The sequence below is a fragment of the Vulpes vulpes genome, chromosome X (assembly GCF_048418805.1).
Source record: "Vulpes vulpes isolate BD-2025 chromosome X, VulVul3, whole genome shotgun sequence".
In the NCBI taxonomy this organism is placed as follows: Eukaryota; Metazoa; Chordata; class Mammalia; order Carnivora; family Canidae; genus Vulpes; species Vulpes vulpes.
In genome coordinates this window covers 102,799,206-102,818,941 of record NC_132796.1, presented here as the reverse complement: position 1 = coordinate 102,818,941, position 19,736 = coordinate 102,799,206, and the positions used below count along the sequence as shown (strand labels likewise).

General features: G+C 42.5%; 1 long non-coding RNA gene across 1 annotated transcript in view; it reads right to left on the bottom strand.

Annotated features, from left to right (window-relative positions):
• Positions 1-2,511: 2,511 nt before the first annotated feature.
• Positions 2,512-19,736, bottom strand: part of LOC112912388 (uncharacterized) — a 39,748-nt gene continuing 22,523 nt past the window's right edge. The window contains exons 3-5 of the long non-coding RNA XR_003233496.2: positions 11,886-12,053; positions 8,644-8,790; positions 2,512-7,875 (exon numbers count right to left, since the gene is read on the bottom strand). This is a non-coding gene — a long non-coding RNA (uncharacterized lncRNA). The remainder of the gene's footprint in view (positions 7,876-8,643; positions 8,791-11,885; positions 12,054-19,736) is intronic.

Sequence of the window (19,736 nt, the reverse complement as noted above, 5' to 3'; positions counted from 1 at the left end):
CCCAGGATCGAGTCCCACGTCAGCCTCCCTGCATGGAGCCTGCTTCTCCCTCTGCCTGTGTCTCTGCCTCTCTCTCTCTGTATCTCTCATGAATAAATAAATAAAATAAAAAAATAAAAAATAAATAAAATAAAAAAAGAATAAAAATAAATAAATGTTCCAATATATAAGCAATCTATAAACTTAGAGTTCTACTTAAGGGGAACCTTGGGTGGCTCAGCAGTTGGGTGCCTGCCTTTGGCCCAGGGGGTAATCCTGGAGTCCTGGAATCGAGTCCCACATCAGGCTCCCTGCATGGAGCTCTGCCTGTATCTCTGCCCACCCCGCCCCGTGTGTCTCTCATGACTAAATAAATAAAATCTTAATAGAAAAAAAGATTTCTACTTAAAATTCCAACTCCAAACCCTTTATTTGATTACATATTTTAAATTGGAACGTTGGGGGCCACATCATGTTTGAGCCAAGTTGTTGTGAGCATGCAGGAAGGGGGTGATCTGCAGCATTATTTCATTAAAAAAAAAAAAAACACGATTTACAAAAGACACTGGAGTGTCATAGCCCTAACTAAATGATGAGTTACATGCATACATGCGATTATATTAGAGAAGGTAATGTCATACTCAGAGTGGTAATTCAACATTGTGGTGTTGGTCATAGACTAAAGCACATGCCTCTCATAAAATCATATGATCCCTTGTTTTTCTCTTTTCAACATTTGTGGAGATGACCATATGATGAGCATCTTTGGGACTCTCAATATAGCAAATTAAGCGATCCCTTAAAATCTAATTCTTCTTATATTCCCTCATCATAGTGCATCACTCTGACTATGCTGCTTCGGATTATGTTGGCTAATATTTGGGGTTTTCTCATTAATGTTGCAAGAAACATCTGCAGCCTGGATGCCAGTAACCTCTGCCTGAGAGATGCATGAGTAAGCAGGAAAATGTGTCCACAGAACCTCGCGCAAGGGGCGTCCAGAGACGTAGGGTCCACTGAGGAACTCAAAAGGATGAGAGGCCCGCAGGAAAGGTGTGCACCAGGCCGACCTCTCAACTCCAAAACTTTGGAACCTTCCCCTCTCCAAGCATAGCGGGCTCCGCCCCCGGCCCCTTCCCTCACCAGCAGTCAGTTCCGGGGACCCTAGGCCTCACTCCTCGAATTCCACCCAGCCTCCTCTCTCTAACGTTAGGCCCTCCCCCGCCCTTCTCGGGCCCTTGCGCACTTCCCACTAGCGGCCTTGTGGGCGGAGCCTGCGCAGACGTCTGGTACTGCCCATGGCCCCGCCTGCCCCGGCCCTGCCCCGGACCCCGCCCCCGCAGAATGCACCTCTACAGAGGCCTAGGAATGTAATGATGGAAAGTAATGCCATTTAGTGGTGTTTGGTAAGGACTATAAGTAAATGCCTCGGGTAAAATCATACCCGCCGACCTAAAATAGGCCCAACGGGGAATGGGTCACAGCCTCACGTGAGACACATTCTGTAATACGAGAGGATAATAAAAGGGATATAAAGTTCCAGCTGTAGTTTGAGAAAAAGAGAAGTGATTTAAACTCTGGGTACTGATGAACCTCTCAAGCAGGAGGAAAATGAAACACTGCAACTGGGGTCTCTCTGGACTGGACACCAAGAACAGAGCTGCTGATGCCCAGCCATCTCATATATTTACAGACAGAACATACTGCAACAGGCTGGCTCTCCTTTCCCTTGGGACGTTTTACCACAGTAATGATAAAGCTATTCGTTGGGATATTTTGGTAAAGATTTAAGTAATCTCTACAACCCAATGTGGGGCTCAAATTCAACCCAGAAATCAGCCAAGCACCCCTGTTGAGATATTTAAACCATCGAATGCTGTGGGGGAGACATGTAATTTTACTTAACTGGAAATTTTAAACAAGCACTGGAAACTGTATTGATATGTTTATGGAACAAACTTCCAAAAAACCTCTTCTACCCACCTAACTAATTTAATTCTGCTGTTACTAAGCCTTTGTTAGACCTAGTGGAATGTTGTAATGAAAGATGCCTCAGATATAAGGGACCAAGATTCTAATGCTGACATCACTGGTGAATTACTAAGGACTTGCTGCTTCTAGTTTTGATCCTACTGATTTCTGGACTGATCTGTATAATCATGCTGGCCATTGTACCTCTGCCTTACCCTTGGGAGGACCAGGAAAATCCCCCATCACTTCCCCAATCCCCAAATATGTGTCTGTGGCCTGTAGAAAGTGCTAAAAGGACCACTTTTCCTAGGGAGCTATTGGATTGCCTAATAACTTCAGGTGAGTACTTTTGTAAACAAAAGGGTAGAGCTTTCCAAAGAGAGGGAACTTTTTAACCCCGACTCTCAGAGACCCCATTCCCTTGCCACACCCTACTGTTAATGTGTCAGATTCTATAGTTCAGAGCTCTGCCCCAGTTCAGGTGATGATGCACATGGCAGAGCTATAGCTTCTGTGATCATCCTGGCGTTAATTGTGAATAAGAAAAAACTACAAATGAGATTTTCTAAAGCAAATCGATTTTATTAGAACACAAGTATTTTACAAAATAAGAAACTTGAGCGACAGACCCATTTTATTTGTTTATTTTTTAAAGATTTTATTTATTAATGAGAGACACACAGAGAGAGGCAGAGACACAGGCAGAGGGAGGAGAAGCAGGCTCCATGCAGGGAGCCTGATGTGGGACTCGATCCGGGGAATCCAGGATCACGTCCTGAGCCAAAGGCAAACGCTCAACAGCTGAGCCACCCAGGGGTCCCCACAAACTCATTTTAAAGACAGAAATGAAGATATAGCTCAGGGGAACTCAACAGTATATCTTCTAAATTATATTCTCTGCAGTGAAAGAATATTAATGAGCCTTTTCAGGGAATTATCCCTTCTTTTTATTAAAAGGGTTTTTTAAAGATTTTATTTATTTATGAGAGACACAGAGAGGCAGAGACACAGGCAGAGGGAGAAGCAGGCTTCAGGCAGGGAGCCTGGTGCGGGACTCGATCCCAGGTCTCCAGGATCACGCCCTGGGCTGAAGGCAGCGCTAAACCACTGGGCCACCAGGGCTGCCCTTTCAAAAGGTTTTTTAAAGTAATCTCTACACCCAATCTGGGGCTTGAACTTCATGACCCTGAGATCAAGAGTCACATGTTCTACCGACTGAGCCAGACAGGCACCCCCAAGTTATCCTCATTCTTGGGGCCTAGTCCCAAACTCTAAATATAACAAAAGTATCACTGGCTCAACTATGATAGGTTGAAAAGTATAAAACCACATAGATATGGTTAGGGAACTCAGACTGGGGAACAGGCTAAAAGAAAAGTACCTCCTGGTGAGACCAAGTGGCCAGAGACTACGGCACTCCACCCTGTAGAATACAAATACAGTACACATACACATTTTGATATGTTCTCATATACAGAATATTTTGAAATATTTCTTGCATAAGCACAAAATCATTTCATTTAAACAATGAAAATAACCCCAATCCAGGCCAATCCCAAAATCACATTAACCCAAAGTCCAATTTCTGGTTATATGACAAATAGCTGTTGTCACAGGGCCAATCCTTGAGTCCAAGTCCTCCAGGTGAAGTTCATGGCTTCTGTAGAACGGCTGTGATTCAGTGACATTTAAAATCCTATGGACTAAAGGTTACCCTTATACATAGCCAGGGCAAAGGCCACATGGAAATGGAACAATCAAGGCAAAACAATAATAAAGAAGCAGTAATTTCCCATTTCCCTGCACAGAAACTTCCTTCCCTTTCAGTTTGCAAATCTAATAACATTTGAAGGGAGCACTCATCTGTAATCATGGGAGGGGTTTTATTTTATTTTATTGTGTGTCAGCACCCCCACTGGCACCACCTGTAGTCTTTGAGCAGAGAGCAGAGTGGGGTCTATGACAGGCCTTTAGCATTCTGTAAGGCTGCTGTTCTGATGGGGGAAATCGAGGCAATCAGTGAATCTCCTCATGAGTAACTGAATACAGCCCACTGCTCTTCTTTTCTGAAACTGATAAGAAGCAGTACAATAGGGTCTGTATAGAAATAAGAAAAGACACGGGAAGCTCAGAAGCCCCACCGGAATCTCAAATGCTGCAGGCTGCCATCTAATCCATAGACCACACTCCTGAGACAGCACAATGGACAGAGGGGGGTAAACTCAAATCCAAAGGGGCCCAGAGGCCATTGCTTAAGCTTTCTAAGGGTGCACAGTTTTCCATGCCATTCCCACCCGGTTGAGAGGCCTGCACACTAACTATCCCTAACACAGGCCCCGAGTTCTCCCCTCCTAACAAGTATTCTGTCAGGTCCTCTGTTTCACGAGGTAGGCAAATGACCCCTCCGGCCCACCAGTACACTTCAGAAAGGGAAGCTATGAGCTGCTGGGAAGTACAGCTCAAATTGCCAATGGACCCCTGAGGGCAGCCCATCTAGTCAAACCGTCTCCAAATGAGGTTTGTAGTTCCAATCCTCATTGCAGTGGGCTCTGTGGGTCACAGAGAGCTCTTCCAAACAAAGGCAAGGCTAAGAGCATAAGCATAAGCAGGAGAAAGGACAAACAGTTGCTCACACTCAATAACCATCTCTCAGGTGGTGCTTCTGGCACAAGATGCTCTAGAGGGAGTTCTCTGCACAGGCCTAACTTTGGCCAGTACTCAGGACTCACCAGTCGGGGGGGGGGGGGGGGGGGGCACACAAATCCCCAGGGGACCTGGTATCTCCTGGTAGCATGTTGTAAGGGCAAATAAAATAAGAATTAAAGTTAAATTATCCCCGTCAAAAGGAGGGAGAGGACCTCCTTATTCACAAAACTTGTAAATCTGAGTTCCCTGTCTCTTTGCATGGTAGGCAAACCTTTTTAAAAAGTTAGATAAGCCTCTTGCCAATTTTGCAACTCAGGAACTTCCCCAAGGGCCCTGCAGGGCCCAAGAACTAGGTAAGGGGGGTGGGACAATTTAGGCAGCTGAAGCCCTGAACTCAGCTACACCCTTGAGAAAAACAGAAAAGGAATGAACACCACAAGGTAGTGCCCAAGAGGCAACAAAGAATGTCTCTGGACAACAACATCACTGTAAGCAACAGAAGTTCCTCCTCAGAAGGAGGCCTCAGATTATTGTGACATGCAATAAGATAGCAGGGTGAGGGGCTGCAGATGCCTTTGTTCATAGGCCTACGGTAACACAGAATTAAAATGAGACAGCAGAACCCACACCAGTAAGCAAAACCATCACTTGGAAAGTGGAGAATAATCCTCTGTCATTCTAACGAATGTCTCAACTATACAAGACAGTCATAGTTTCTCATAGTATATCCATCAGTGGTCTCCTGTCCCCCAGCTATGCTGACCCAAAGGGAGTATGGGAGAATGGAGAAATGCAGGAGACACACTCCTGAATCTACAGTACCCACCACAACTTCCACACCAAGTCCCTTGTCCCCCACCACTGTCAAGTTTCCTTACCCTCTTAGAGAGCACTCATATCCCTGCTGGACCCCATATTTCACTGATCAAGTGACCAAGAGGCTGCAATGGGGAAACTAGAGTACCCACAATTCAAATTCCAACTCCCCCTTCTGCTTTCACCCCTTTGGTATTTGGTAGCCTCAGTACAGCACACGGATGCATGAATCCTTTACTGTTGTGCCTACAACACTTTGTTTCCTTGACTGGAAACAAAATCCCCTTAAAGCAGTGTCTCCAGTACCACGTCCAGTCCATTGACAGAAACCATGCGCTTCCTGTCTTCCCACCAATGTGCAGAGTTTAGTCAGCAGAAGAGTGTAGGAAGTTAACAAGAAAATGCTTGGACAGAATTCCAACCACATTCTCATATGCAAAATCAGGATTCCTATTGATCCCAAATATGCCATTGCTCTGCATGGTACACCTCATTTGTTCAGCACCTTTGTGTCAGAGCACAGAAGCCTGACAACTGCCCATAGACAATTTTTTCCCTGCAACCCAATATTTCCCAAGCCCCAGATGCTGCCATTGCCAGTATGCACTTCCTGTAGGCGTTTAACAAGGCATTTGAGCCATGGGCATGTAGAGGGAAGAAGTGTCTGGCCTGTGTATTAGAAAAACATACCAGCAACAGCAGTTCACCTTCATTAGTCTCTCCCTGGCAACACAGGTCACTATCAATTTTAAATACTGAGCAGTCAAATCAACCACACACAATTAGTCACCAGAAACAACAGCAGTTGCCTCTAAAAAGACTCCCTCAGAGTACTGTTCTAGAAGACAGTATGGGGGAAGGGCCACCATTCCTTGAGCCACTTTTCAAAGGCTAAAGCAATGCACAGAATGAGGGAGAAACAACAAAGCCTTCCTCAGCAGAGTCCAAAATTCTCAGGGAAGGTAGAAAAATAAGGAACAGACCCCATCATAAAAATTTTATCTTTGCCAGAGGGTCATATGTTCTCATGTGACATTCAACAATGTGTACTGTTGTCTTCTGTCCTTCAGCTATGCCAATCCCAAGTAGTGCCAGGGATGGGAAAGTGGGCAGAAGACACTGTTGAACACACAAAGTCCAATACACCTTTCACACTGGAGACCCATATTTCCCTGTCCTCTGAAAGCAGCTCTACAGAGGGAGGACCTCTCCCTAGAGAGGGAGAGGCCACTCTTCCTAGCCCTCTCTCCATCTCTAGGTTTTAGGCACCCGAAGGAAGGACCACATCTAGTCAGTCATTCCAGCTCTCCTGATCAGAGAATCCCTTCCCCTTTTTGAGCCCCTAACCCCTACAGTTCTTCTCCTTAAAAGAACAGACAATCAGAAGTGGCTGGAGCACCAACCATGAAAACCATTTAGTTAAAGATGTGTTCACCCACATAAATCAGTAGAGCCACTATGGAAAACAGTATGATGGCTGCTCACACAATTAAAAATAGAACTACCATATGATCAGCAATCCCAGATCTGGATATTTATATAAAGGAAATGAAGCCACTATCCCAAAGAGATATCTACATCCCAGAGTTCATTGCAGCATTATTCACAATAATTAAGACATGGAAGCAACCTAAGCATCCATCAACAAGATAAATGGATAACAAAAATGTGGTGCATTTATACAATAAAATATTATGGAGCCATCAAAATGTTTGCATGTAACAGGGAACCAATGTAACAATGAATATACTCCATTTCAAAGGTCGTACCTTAAAGTGTTCAATATTCATCCTCTTTCCATCACCCACATAAACCAGAGGAATGAAAAAAAACACTTAAGGCAAACAGATTTGACATGGAATACTTTACACCAAGAATTTATAGCACATTAACATTCCTGCTGCTAAATAGACATCCATTGAGTACAGGCCTCATGAGGCAAATAATATGGGCTCCTGGGAAAGAACCACCAAGTTAGATCCTCCCTTAAATTCTGAGAAGGGTCACTTTCTCTTTCCCTGAGGGTCCTGGTTTTGAGAATGCAACCAATTAGAGTTACCCTCTTGGAATCCTCAACATGTGACTTATTTTTAACTTATTTTGACTTATTTTAAGTCAATAAGCCAAGAGTAATTCATATTTGTATTTAACACTCTCCCACTCAACTGTCAAAAGTCTTCACCTGACTTTCAACAAATGAACCACTGCCCAGAAAGAAGTAATTTTATACAGGACAGGAAAAAGAGAACTTTTTGGCACTGCCAGTTAACAAGCACCCTGTAGCCCCAACTTGATGCTGAGCCACATCAGCTTCAATGTAAGATGTCCACGTGAGCCAGAAAAGACAGCAGCTCAGAGCAAGGCAAAGTCTGCGTTGCCCAGCAACCTCCTGGCATCATAGCAGAATTAAAGAGGTTGATTTCCAAAGAGATGCCCAATTCTCTGTGAGGATACTTGCTGGCCCTGTGAAAGGAAACAAACACTTAACTGAAACCATGGCAAAAATCTAAGAAATGAAGTGGAAGTGAGGTCTGGACAGGTAGGGAGAGGAAGAGGAGCTAAACCAAGCTATAATGTTCTGCTCCAATATATGGATTCTGAAAATGTGTCCTAATTCCTTTGGTACCTCCTGTGTGCTGAACACTTACTAAAGATTATCACTCTTGATCTTCACAACATCCCTGATAGCAAGGTGTGACTTCCATTCTGCAAATGTGGAAGCTGAGGCTCAAAGATAAGAGCAAGAAAGAGCCAGGGGTCTTTCAGACTCAGATACTAGAAATTAATTGTGAATGAAACACAATGGGTGGTCTCAGCAACATCTACAAAGCAAATGAGCAACATCTGCAAGCCTCCTCCACCCCAAAATAGCTAACAGTGTATGGAAGGGCAAATATTTAAAAAAGTATTAACCTACATATTACCTACCACTGAGTTAATAAGTAGTGCCTAGAAAGTGATCCTGCCACTGTTTAAAGCTCCTATCTAGAGACTCATAGAAGGCATATCAACAACATCTTAAACAATGATACAACCGAGAGGAGAGAGATGCTATTCTCCACTCAACACCTGTGGCCTCAACACAACAACATAAGTTTGCACTTACCTGTATGGCTGCTCTGGACTACTAGGTCTAGGTCCTCTCTTCGCATTACAGGCTTATAGGCTGACCAGACTGCATCACAGATCCTAAAGGAAGTGGTGATTGTACAAATCTACAAAGAGACTTACCTGTGGGAGGCCAGCTTAGCACCACTGCAGGAAAATTAGGTAACTTGGAAACTCATAAGATGAGTGGATGGGGCAAACTTCCACTTTCCCTTATCCAGAGGAATTTCTGAAAGTGGTTGGTGGGGCCATAGTACCCAATCATGCAGCCTGTGTGAAGTAGGCCAAAAGAGTGAAAGATAATGTAAGACAGGAACTGCATGAATCAAACCACAAGATCAGGCCTTTAGAGGCCTGATTTTCCCCTCAAAATGAACCATAGTTCATCCTGCTTTAATCAAACATCATAGGGGAATTACTCAGTATTATATTGAGAAGTATCATCAGTTATTTGCTAGAAGGGGAGGGTCTCAAAATTCCATTTTTTCTATCTGTGGTTTGATTCAGTAACAATGACAGATAAAGTAAAACCCAAATACCAGCAATGAATCTTTCACATCTCCAAAGGTAATCAAGGTACATTTAGAGATCTATAGTGTTCCACCAATATGAGTCATTAAATCATTTCTACAGGAGATAATATACATAATTCAAGTCAGTATCAAGAACTGGCCAGCAAAAAGGCTAATAAGGCAAATTCAACTATCACCATTATCAAAAGGAAGTAACTTTTTTACTTAATACCAAGTATCAGGTTACTCTTAGTGATTAGGGTTTTGAGCAAAGCAACAGCTTTCCTTTAATTCTCCCCTTGAATACACATTAGGTGTCACACAGAGGCATGAGTATAAATAGACTGGCACTGACTATTTCTTAAGCCAATATGCTAGCACTAGAGGCATTAAGGCACAGTCAGCTCTTGTGGCTGAAGAGGCAGGGACCTCTGTGTTTGGGGTGGGGTAGGAGGAAAGGAGAGTAGCAAATCCAGTCTAGCCAAGGACCTCAAACAAGGAGGATTGGAGTTGTCCTGGGCCAAACTGTTCAGGACATAAACCAGTGTGCCCTTGTTTGTAAACAGAAATTACACGAGTAATTTTTTTTTCCTATGGGAGAACACCTGGGAAGGAGCACATAAGCCATCATTTAAAGAAATAACAATATGTCACATGCACAATTAGTTTTTTTTTTTCACAATTACAGTTCTAAAATAATTTTCAAAAGTGTGCAGGATGACCAGCAAGGGCCATTCCCTTCTAGAGAACAGAGAGCACTCATTCTGGGGATGAATTTCCTTCTAGGTAAATTGAAAATGCTCCACGATTTTCAAAGGAAATGCACTAAAGAACACTATTGAACTACATAAAGTTGATAATCAATGTCAATTATTGTGAGAAATAGAACCCCAGAAGGAACTCAACGACCTCTGGCAACGCCCGGTGACAGGCACTTCCCGGAATTCAATGGCCGGTAACAGGCACTTCCGGGAATTCACTGTCGTAAAACAACAACCGCCCAGCTAGTCAATGTCTGTTAATTTTTTTACATTTAAAACAAAAACTTTATCTTAAGTACAACTATGAAATAAAAGACACAGGACTCGGTTTTTTCACACATTTTAATGGCAAAATAAAATGAAACATTTTAATGGTAAAATGAAAAGTTGGGCTACCGGACCGCCGGCAGCCAGTAACTGTCGTAAAGCAAGAAGCACAAAAAAAAATTTTTTTAGAAGCACCAAATTAAAACACTTTTTTTTTCTCATTTGTAATTGAAAAAAACGTGAAAAAGTTTTAACACAAAGCTTATGAACCAACATTTAATAGAATAAAGTGATACCAGACACAATTCTTCTGTAAAACACAATCCCAAACTCTACTAACGGCAGGCATCAGATGGTTAAAAGCATTTATTGTCATAAAACGTCAAAGAGCCAACTGATTACAATTACTGCACTGTAACTTGAAAGTATCTCAAAACGTTTATTATTATTGCTTAAGATTTTATTTTTAAGTATCTGTATACCTAATGTGAGGCCCCAACTCCCAACCCGGAAATCAAGAGTTGCAGGCTCTACCCACTGAGCCAGCCAGCCCCCGCACCCGCCCCCCCCGCCAAAACGTTTAATTTTCAGAGAATTTATCAATATAGAACAAGACCAGAATTTAACAAAATAAATTATGTCAAACATGCAAGTTTATAAACTTAAGGCACTCAATCAGACGTTAAATTATTCCCCCGTAAATTGAAATTTACACCAAACCATTTAAAGGAAATATATGAGGAACACTGGGATCAAAATCCAATTGAATGCATTAAGATGAACATGTAAAATTAAATGCCAACACAGTGCTCAGTGTTAGCTAACAAGAGCGGCTAAGGGACATTCAGAGTGTAAAACTTTCAAAGTCCAGCTGGACAATTTATTTCCAAAAATGCACACTGAGAATACTTTCATTTGGAGAATATTTGTGAAACACAGCCAAAATAGAAATTAAATAAACTCAAATACTGCAACGTTGCGATATCATAGGGGGAAAAAACCCCACTGCTGTTATATTATAAAATAAAATAAGAACCAGGACCCAGGCAGGCATGATTCCCATCAGGAATTTAAAGCAACAAGGTCTTGCCAACCAGACTGCTTTTTTTCTTATTCGAAACTTGTAAATAACATGACACTTTTTTTTTTTTTAATGGAAAACACACGAAAAAGCTTCTGGACAACCCTCGGCTGAATACCAGGTATTAAATACACAATTACATAAAAATGCAATGTTCAATGATGCCTGAAGAAAATTCCCATTGGTCAGTGAACAATCCCTGAGCCGCCCTTGTGGATGTTTACTCATTTCACGTTATCAGGATTGTTCCCCCTTTTAAGGCAACATATGAAGAAGACCATTCCAATTTTGAAGCAAATGATATTAAACAGTCATGCTGTTAAATGAAAAACAAAACCGCGCTTTTTTTTAACCGCGCTTTTCAAAGACAAGCATCAGCCATCCTAATCACACACATGCTCCTCAGTGCCTTACTTTCCTTTTTTTTTTCAGATCGGAAGTAACAAATTCTGTCACTAAGATACTTCATTAAAATGGCCAAGACCAAGATTTCAACAATTCCTGGTGACATATCCATCCCACAACACTGGATATCAAAAGCAAAATCAGCTCCCTGGCGGCCAGCATGTTGTTAGGTAAATGGTAACACTTCGACCGGAGGCCGCTAATGGGCCTTCTCTAGTCATCAATTGAGAAGCCCAAAAGACACATCTGTCAAAGTATATTAGGACCCACCATCTACCAGCTTCTCTCAAAATCACACATACAAACAGCCAAGTATGAAATAAAGTAAATTAAACTTACGTTTTTTGAGATCGGAGAAAAAGCAACCGCCATTTTCCGTCAGCACTGACTGGAACCCTCTACGGAAGCTGCACTGTACAATCCAGATTTGAACGCACTTGGTCACGTGATAGAGCTGTTTTAACCTCCTTTCCATGGCCCTGCCCTCAAACGTCACCATTGGAGAGCCTGCAATGATTGACAGCAGCCTGTCCACTCTCCTCAGGTCTATGAGTAGAAACCGCCATGTCTCCAGGTCCAGCTAAATTACTCCAATCTTTGCTCATATTATTGTCTTTCTACATCTCTGTCCAGCCCTCAATGCTTAACTCCTGCATTTAGTCTTATGCACATGACTTTTCCTTTAGTTCTAGACATCTCAGACTTTGGAAATCTCCCTAACAGATTTTATTCCAGTCTAGCTCAATTGCACCCTCCTCCAGGAAGCCTTCCATGCTTTACTCTTCCCATCCCTAGAGGTCAATGTGAGTTCTTCTTTTCTATTAGATATGGATATGAAGAAACATCAGAGCAGAGAGGCAGGGACATCATGTGGGCTTTGGGATCAGACAGTACCAGGCTGGGCACAGTGTGAAGGACCCGAGGTTTGCACCTGGAATTTTGGCCAAGTCAGTGAAGGCTGCAGAAATCCGGAGAAAGTCAAGGGAAAACTGACAACAAGGTAACTTACAGGAGCCTCCTACGATTCATCCCAGCAATAAATTCAAACTCCCAACCACCCTTTTCAGGATTTTCATATCCTTTCTGCCCTTTCCCTCTGTGAAAATCTTGCCATCTCTTTTTTTTTAATTTTTTAATTGGAGTTCAATTTGCCAACATATAGTATAACACCCAGTGCTCATCCCACCAAGCGCCCCCCTCAGTGCCCATCACTCAGTCACCCCAACCCCCCGCCCACCTCCCCTTCCACTACCCTTTGTTCATTTCCCAGAGTTAGGGGTCTCTCATGTTCTGTCACCCTCACTGATATTTTCACTCATTTTCTCTCCTTTTTCCCTTTCACTAATTTTTATATTCCCCAAATGAATGAGACCATATAATGTTTCTCCTTTTCCAAATGACTTATTTCACTCAGCATAATACCCTCCAGGTCCATCCACGTTGAAGCAAATGGTGGGTGTTTGTCGTTTCTAAAGGCTGAGTAATATCCCATTGTATACATAGACCACAGCTTCTTTATCCATTCGTCTTTCGATGGGCCCCGAGGCTCCTTCCACAGTTTTTGCCATCTCTTTAGGGCCAAGACATAACTCAGTTCTCTGATTCTTTCCCTGATTTCATGTTCCCTCCCCCAATTGCAAGAAAAATCATATCTTCTGCTGCTATAGGATGAACCATAAAGGGACTTCCTATCTTTGCTGCAAAGGCCACTAAATTTCATGATTATTGAAAGTCCACTTCTTTTCGGGAGGCTATCTGCTGAGTAATTTTTGCAGCTGTTCTCAATTTATAAGCTGTACAAGCTAAGGGGTGCGGCTCCCCTGGGCTTGACTACGTTGAATGTTCAACTCCCTATACTTTATCATGGCAGGTGGACCCCATAGCCACTGGGTCACATTAGCTGGACTTCACACTCACCCGTGCACACTGGCCCTGGGAAGGACACTCTCTTGCTAGCACTATCCTTCCCGTATTCATCAGGGGCTGGGAAGAGTTGTGATACTTCACTGTATGAACAATGGTTATGCAGTGGTTGGTGTTATGCATGTTATGCAATGTTTGGTGATGTCACCCTACTCGCTATGACGATTAATTATCTGTGTCAACTTGACTGGCCATGGGATGCCCAGATTCAGTGTTATTTCTGGTTGGACCTGTGAGCGTGTTTCTGAATGAGATTTGCATTTGAATGGGTGACTTAGTAAAGTACATTATCTTCCCCAGTGTAGGTGAGCATTATCCAACCCACCTAGGCCCTGAATGTAACACAAGGAGGAGGAAGGAAGGAGTGTCCTCTTTTGTCCTTCCTCACTACTTGAGATGGAACATCTCATCTCATCTCTTTTTTTAAGATTTTATTTATTTATTCATGAGAGACACACACACACACAGAGGCAGAGACACAGGCAGAGGGATAAGCAGGCTCCATGCAGGAAGCCTGATGTGGGACTCAATCCCAAGACTCCAGGATCACGCCCTGGGCCTAAGGCAGGCACCAAATCGCTGAGCCACCCAGGGATCCCCTTCTCCTGCTCTTAGTCTGGGGTTCATATCCTGTCTCCCCTGGTTCTTAGGCCTTCAAATTCACACTGAATTACACCACTGGCTTTCCTGGGTTTCCAGCTGGCAGAGAGGACTGTGGAACTTTTTTGGCCTCCATGATTGTGTGAACCAAATTCCTCATAATAAATTTTCTGTTGGGATCCCTGGGTGGCGCAGCGGTTTGGCGCCTGCCCTTGGCCCAGGGCGCGATCCTGGAGACCCGGGATCGAATCCCACGTCCAGCTCCCGGCGCATGGAGCCTACTTCTCCCTCTGCCTGTGTCTCTGCCTCTCTCTCTCTCTCTCTCTCTCTCTCTCTCTCTCTGTGTGACTATCATAAATAAATAAAAAAATTAAAAAAAAAAATAAAATAAATTTTCTGTTATATTTATCTATCTAAATCTAGGCCTAGATATATATCGCTTATTGGTTCTGTGTATCTGGATAACGCAAATGGACTTGGAATATCTCAGCTAGCTGCAGCTGTTAAGAGATGGCTTCAGAGGCTGCAAATAGAACTCTGGAGAAACAGCAAAACCCAATAAAGTAAAATGAGTTCCAAACTATAGGTGAGGAAACTAAGATAGCAGAAGCAGACAGCCTGATAGTTGACAGTGCTAAGGACACAGCCATTGGCCCAGATAGGTTTCTTATCCACTAGAGTCTGGCCACTCGTTTACAAATTCAGGAAAGGTTTATGGTTGAACTCTTCCAGGACTGGGGTTGGGAGTAAGGATTTTGCAAAGATCTAGAGGGCAGGAGAGTTGTTGCCTGCTTTGTCCAGCAACCAGTGGAGGGATGGATTTGGGAACTTAATCCACAGGGGAAGGGAAGAGAAGAAAGACAAGAGCTGTTGATGTGAATCCTGTCCCAGGATCTGACAACCCTTTCAATCTGTCACAGAACCCTTTGACTGGTTCTGTGGGTGGACACATGCTGGACCCTTTCAATGCCTAGCATGTGATGACCAATACCACACAGGTCCTCTTTCTCAAATCACCTTTGTGTCACCAATCACTGTATCACCAATCATTCCTGTCCCATTCACACTTTATCCCAGGCCAATGGCTGGGCTTTCTACCTGTCTGGGAAGCACTACAAATCACTACTTATTGACTAAGCATTATGGCTAGTGGTCATGTTTTTAGGCTGGATCTTTGCTGCTTGGATTCATATACCAGTTCTTCCTCCTATCAGCTGGGTAACTTTAGATGATTTTTGTGCCTCAATTTTTTCATCTGTTAAACAAGCATACCAGTAAGAACCATCACATTGGGCTGTTATAATACGGAGTTAATGCAAAGCCCATTCTGAGTGGCTGGAGCCTTCCCATACCAACGTGGCTCATATAAATCTGCATTTTCTAATTACCAGTCAAAGCACATAATCTGCATCTAAGACACTATCCTAATTACCAGTCAAAGCACATAATCTGCATCTAACGACACTATCCAGTTCTCGCATTGTTGCTTCGGCAACTTTATCATTTTCATCTGTGGTAAATTCTCCATGCTACTTATCAAATCAACTAGTCCTAAGTTTTCAGGTCATATGCCTCATGTCTCCTTTCTAAATGTATCACCAGGGACACCTGAGTGGCTCAGTGGTTGAGCGTCTGCTTTTAGCTCAGGTCAGGATCTGGGGTCCTGGGATGGAGACCTGATTCAGGGTCCCTGCTCTGCAGGGAGCCTGCTTCTCCCTCTCCTTCTGTCCCTGCTTGTGTGTGCTCTCTTGTCTATCAATAAATAAATAAAATATATTTTTTAAATCTGAACTTGTGCTGTACCTGTCCCGCTGTGGTACGGAAAAATAAGTCTGTCTTCCAGTCCTGAGCACCCATACACTTTGATATATTTGTGATACACACACACACACACACACACACACACACACACATCTCACAGATATGCACAATACAAAGACATCACAAAGGAACCCTGTAACTACTATCCACTAAAAGAAATACAATTTACCAACCCCCTTGAACCCCCACACCTGGTCTCTCTTAATCACAATATCCTTAATCCCTCTCAAAGGTCACCATGATCCTAACTTTCATAATAATCTCTTCCCTGGGATCCCTGGGTGGCGCAGCGGTTTGGTGTCTGCCTTTGGCCCAGGGCGCGATCCTGGAGACCCGGGATCGAATCCCACGTCGGGCTCCCGGTGCATGGAGCCTGCTTCTCCCTCTGCCTGTGTCTCTGCCTCTCTCTCTCTCTGTGACTATCATAAATAAATTAAAAAAAGTAATAAAAATAAAATAAATTTAAAAAAAAATAATCTCTTCCCTTTTAGTTTCACTGACAAAGCTTGCGTCCGTAAATACTAAGCTTTGCCAGAGTCAAAAAAAATTAACCTCCCCTCATTTTTGGATATATGACTCATAGGTAAGTATTCAAATGAAAATGCGGAGAACCCTCTACTCCTGTCAAGAAAGAAAACATTTCCATTATCCCCAAAGCCTTCCCCCACTGCCTTGTATTCTCCTATTCAATTGCTCCTCCCACCTTCAAAGAATATACATTCTTCAGTCATTGTTTGTGTTGCTCTGTGCATCCCCATTAGACCCCATTTGCTATGAAAAATATTTAATTTCCTTGATGATTCCTTTTCTGTTTGTTCTATCAGTCACTGAGAAAACTGTATTAAATATCTTCCACCATGATTGCGGGTTTGTAATGAAATTTCTCCTAGAGGTTCTCTCCAATTGCCATTTTGAATTTTTAATTTGTCGAGACACATTAAGCAGTAATTGTTAAATACTACTAATGAATCGAATCTCTTAATATTATCATACTTTTTCAAAGATTTTATTCATTTATTGGAGAGAGAGAGAACAAGCTGGGGAAGAGGCAGATGGAGAATAAGAGGCAGACGCCCCACTGAGCAGGGAGCCCACATGGGGCTCCATCCCAGGACCCTGGGATCATGAACTGAGCCTGAAGGCAGATGCTTAACTGACTGAGCCCTCCCAGGCGCCCCACCATTATACTTATTAAGTGAGCTTCTTAATTCCTTTTCACCTTAAGTTTTGTCTTTAAGTTGTTTTGTTTGTTGCTACCTTATTTCATTTTATTTAAATTCAATTTACCAACATATAGGATAACACCCAGTGCTCACCTCACAACATGCCCTCCTTAGTGCCCATCGCCCTGCTACTACGTTAGCTGCACTTGATTTCTGTTAGCCGTTATTTGTGTAGTACGGTTTTACCCATCCTTTTCCTTCCAACCTCTATGCAAACTAAAATGGAGGATTTTTCTAGTAAACAGATTATTATCAAATTTTCTATTTTTAATCTATTCTGACAATTCTCATATATTAACACATTCAGTGCATATATATATTTTTTCAAGATATTTTATTCTTTTTTTAAAGCATTTTATTTTTTTAATTTTTATTTATTTATGATAGTCACAGAGAGAGAGAGAGAGAGAGAGAGAGAGAGAGAGGCAGAGACACAGGCAGAGGGAGAAGCAGGCTCCATGCACCGGGAGCCCGACGCGGGATTCGATCCCAGGTCTCCAGGATCACGCCCTGGGCCAAAGGCAGGTGCTAAACCACTGTGCCACCCAGGGATCCCAAGATATTTTATTCTTAAGTAATCTCTACTCACAACCCCAAGCTGAAGACTCACACACTCCAGCAACTGGATCATTCAGATGCCCCTATTTAGAGCACTTACATTTTATGACTTTACTGATATATTTGGATTTAAACTTGTCATCTTTCTAGGTGATTTCTCTTTGGCCTACCCTCCTGGTCTGTGTTTCCCTTTCTTTCTTTTCCTGACTGATTCTGAATTTATTGTTTTCCTGTTTCCTACCCCCACCTTCATTCTCATGGAAGCTTTATGTCTGTTTGCAGCTCTTAGTGGTTTCATTCATGATTACAATATGCCTTCTTACTGAGGTCCCCTCCTGCTGTGGTTGTGCAGAACCCCCGGGGAGCCAAGGTAAAAGCGACCCTCAGGAGGACCCTCGATATGCCTTCTTGATTGATCAAATCCTCATTTTATGTGGTACATCCAACATCTCCCCATGCAAAGCAAGATCTTAGAAAATCTTATTTCCATGTATTCCCATGCTGATTTCTATGCACCATTTTTATGTATTTTAAGGCTCTCTATTTTTTTTTAATTTATTTATTTATGGGGTGCCTGGATGGCTTAGTCAGTTAAGTGGCTGTGACCCACTCTGGATTTTGGTTTAGATCATAATCTCAAGGACAAGTGATCAGTGGGGAATCTGCTTGTCCCTCTCCCTCTGCTCCTCCCCACCCCACCTGCCACTCTCTCACACACTCTCTCTTTCTAAAATAAATAAATAAAAATTTTAAAAATTCTTATTTATTTATTTATTTATTTAAATTCCAGTTAGTTAACATACAGTGTTGTATTAGTTTCAAGTGTACAATACATTGACTCAATGATTCCATATAACACCTAGCGCTCATCATGACAAGTGTACTCTTAGTCCTCATCCCTTATCTCCCCCATCCCTCCAGCTACCTCCTCTCTGGTAACCAGCAGTTTGTTCTCTACAGTTAAGAGTCTCTTCTTTAGTTTGTCTCTTTTATTTCCCTTGCTCCTTTGTTTTGGTTCTTAAATTGCACATATGAGTGAAATCCTATGGTGTTTGTCTTTCTCCGCCTGGCTTATTTCACTTACTCTCCAGCTCCATCCATGCCATTGTCTCTCTGCATTTTAAACCCACAAAGTTGGAGATCGCTGCTGCGTGGCTCAGTGATTTAGGGGCTGGGTGGTTCAGCGGTTTAGCACCTGCCTTCATACCCAGGGCATGATCCTAGGGTCCCGGGATCTAGTCCCACATGGGGCTCCCTGCATGGAGCCTACTGCCTGTGTCTCGGCCTCCTCTCTTTCTCTCTCTGTCTCTCATGAATAAATACATAAAATCTTACATAAATAAATAAACTCCATAAAGCAGTATTCATTCAGATCTGCCCACATATCTTCCCAATCTATTACTTTTCACTCATTTGAAAATTTTTCTTTGGCCCAAGGAATATCTGTTAGTATTCTCTTGAAGTCCCACATTGGGGCCCTGTGAGGAGCCTGCTTCTCCCTCTGTCTATGTCTCTGCCTCTCTCTGTGTGTCTCTCATGAATAAATAAATAGAATATAAAATAAAAATCTCATTCTGAAACATTATTTAACCTGAATGGGAGGTAGCTGTGAGAAAGCACTATCATCAGGGCATTTACTGGGAAAAAAAAAAAAACCTCAGAGATAATTGTTTAACATTATCATCACCTGAGGTTGCCAGCATCTTGTATTTTAGAGTAAAAGATAATAAAAACAAATACATAATAATATATTTGTGAATACCTGTTAAAATCATTCATCCTTCATTGCCCTTATGTTTTATGTTTCAAAAATTTCCACCCTAATTTTGGTTGTTTATTCTTCCATGTGAATGTTAAAATCAGGTTGTCTAATCAAAAATATCCTCTTTGTGTTTCTGGTGAGATTATGTTGGAGGGGAATAGTGCACATAATTGGATTAGAAATAATATTGGCAAATCACCTAACCCCATCACTGGTTATGTATTGGAAGTATAATTTAACTTGGGAAAACTTAATATTTTTATGATGGTGAGTTGTCCTATCACAGATCTGTGGGTTCATTCC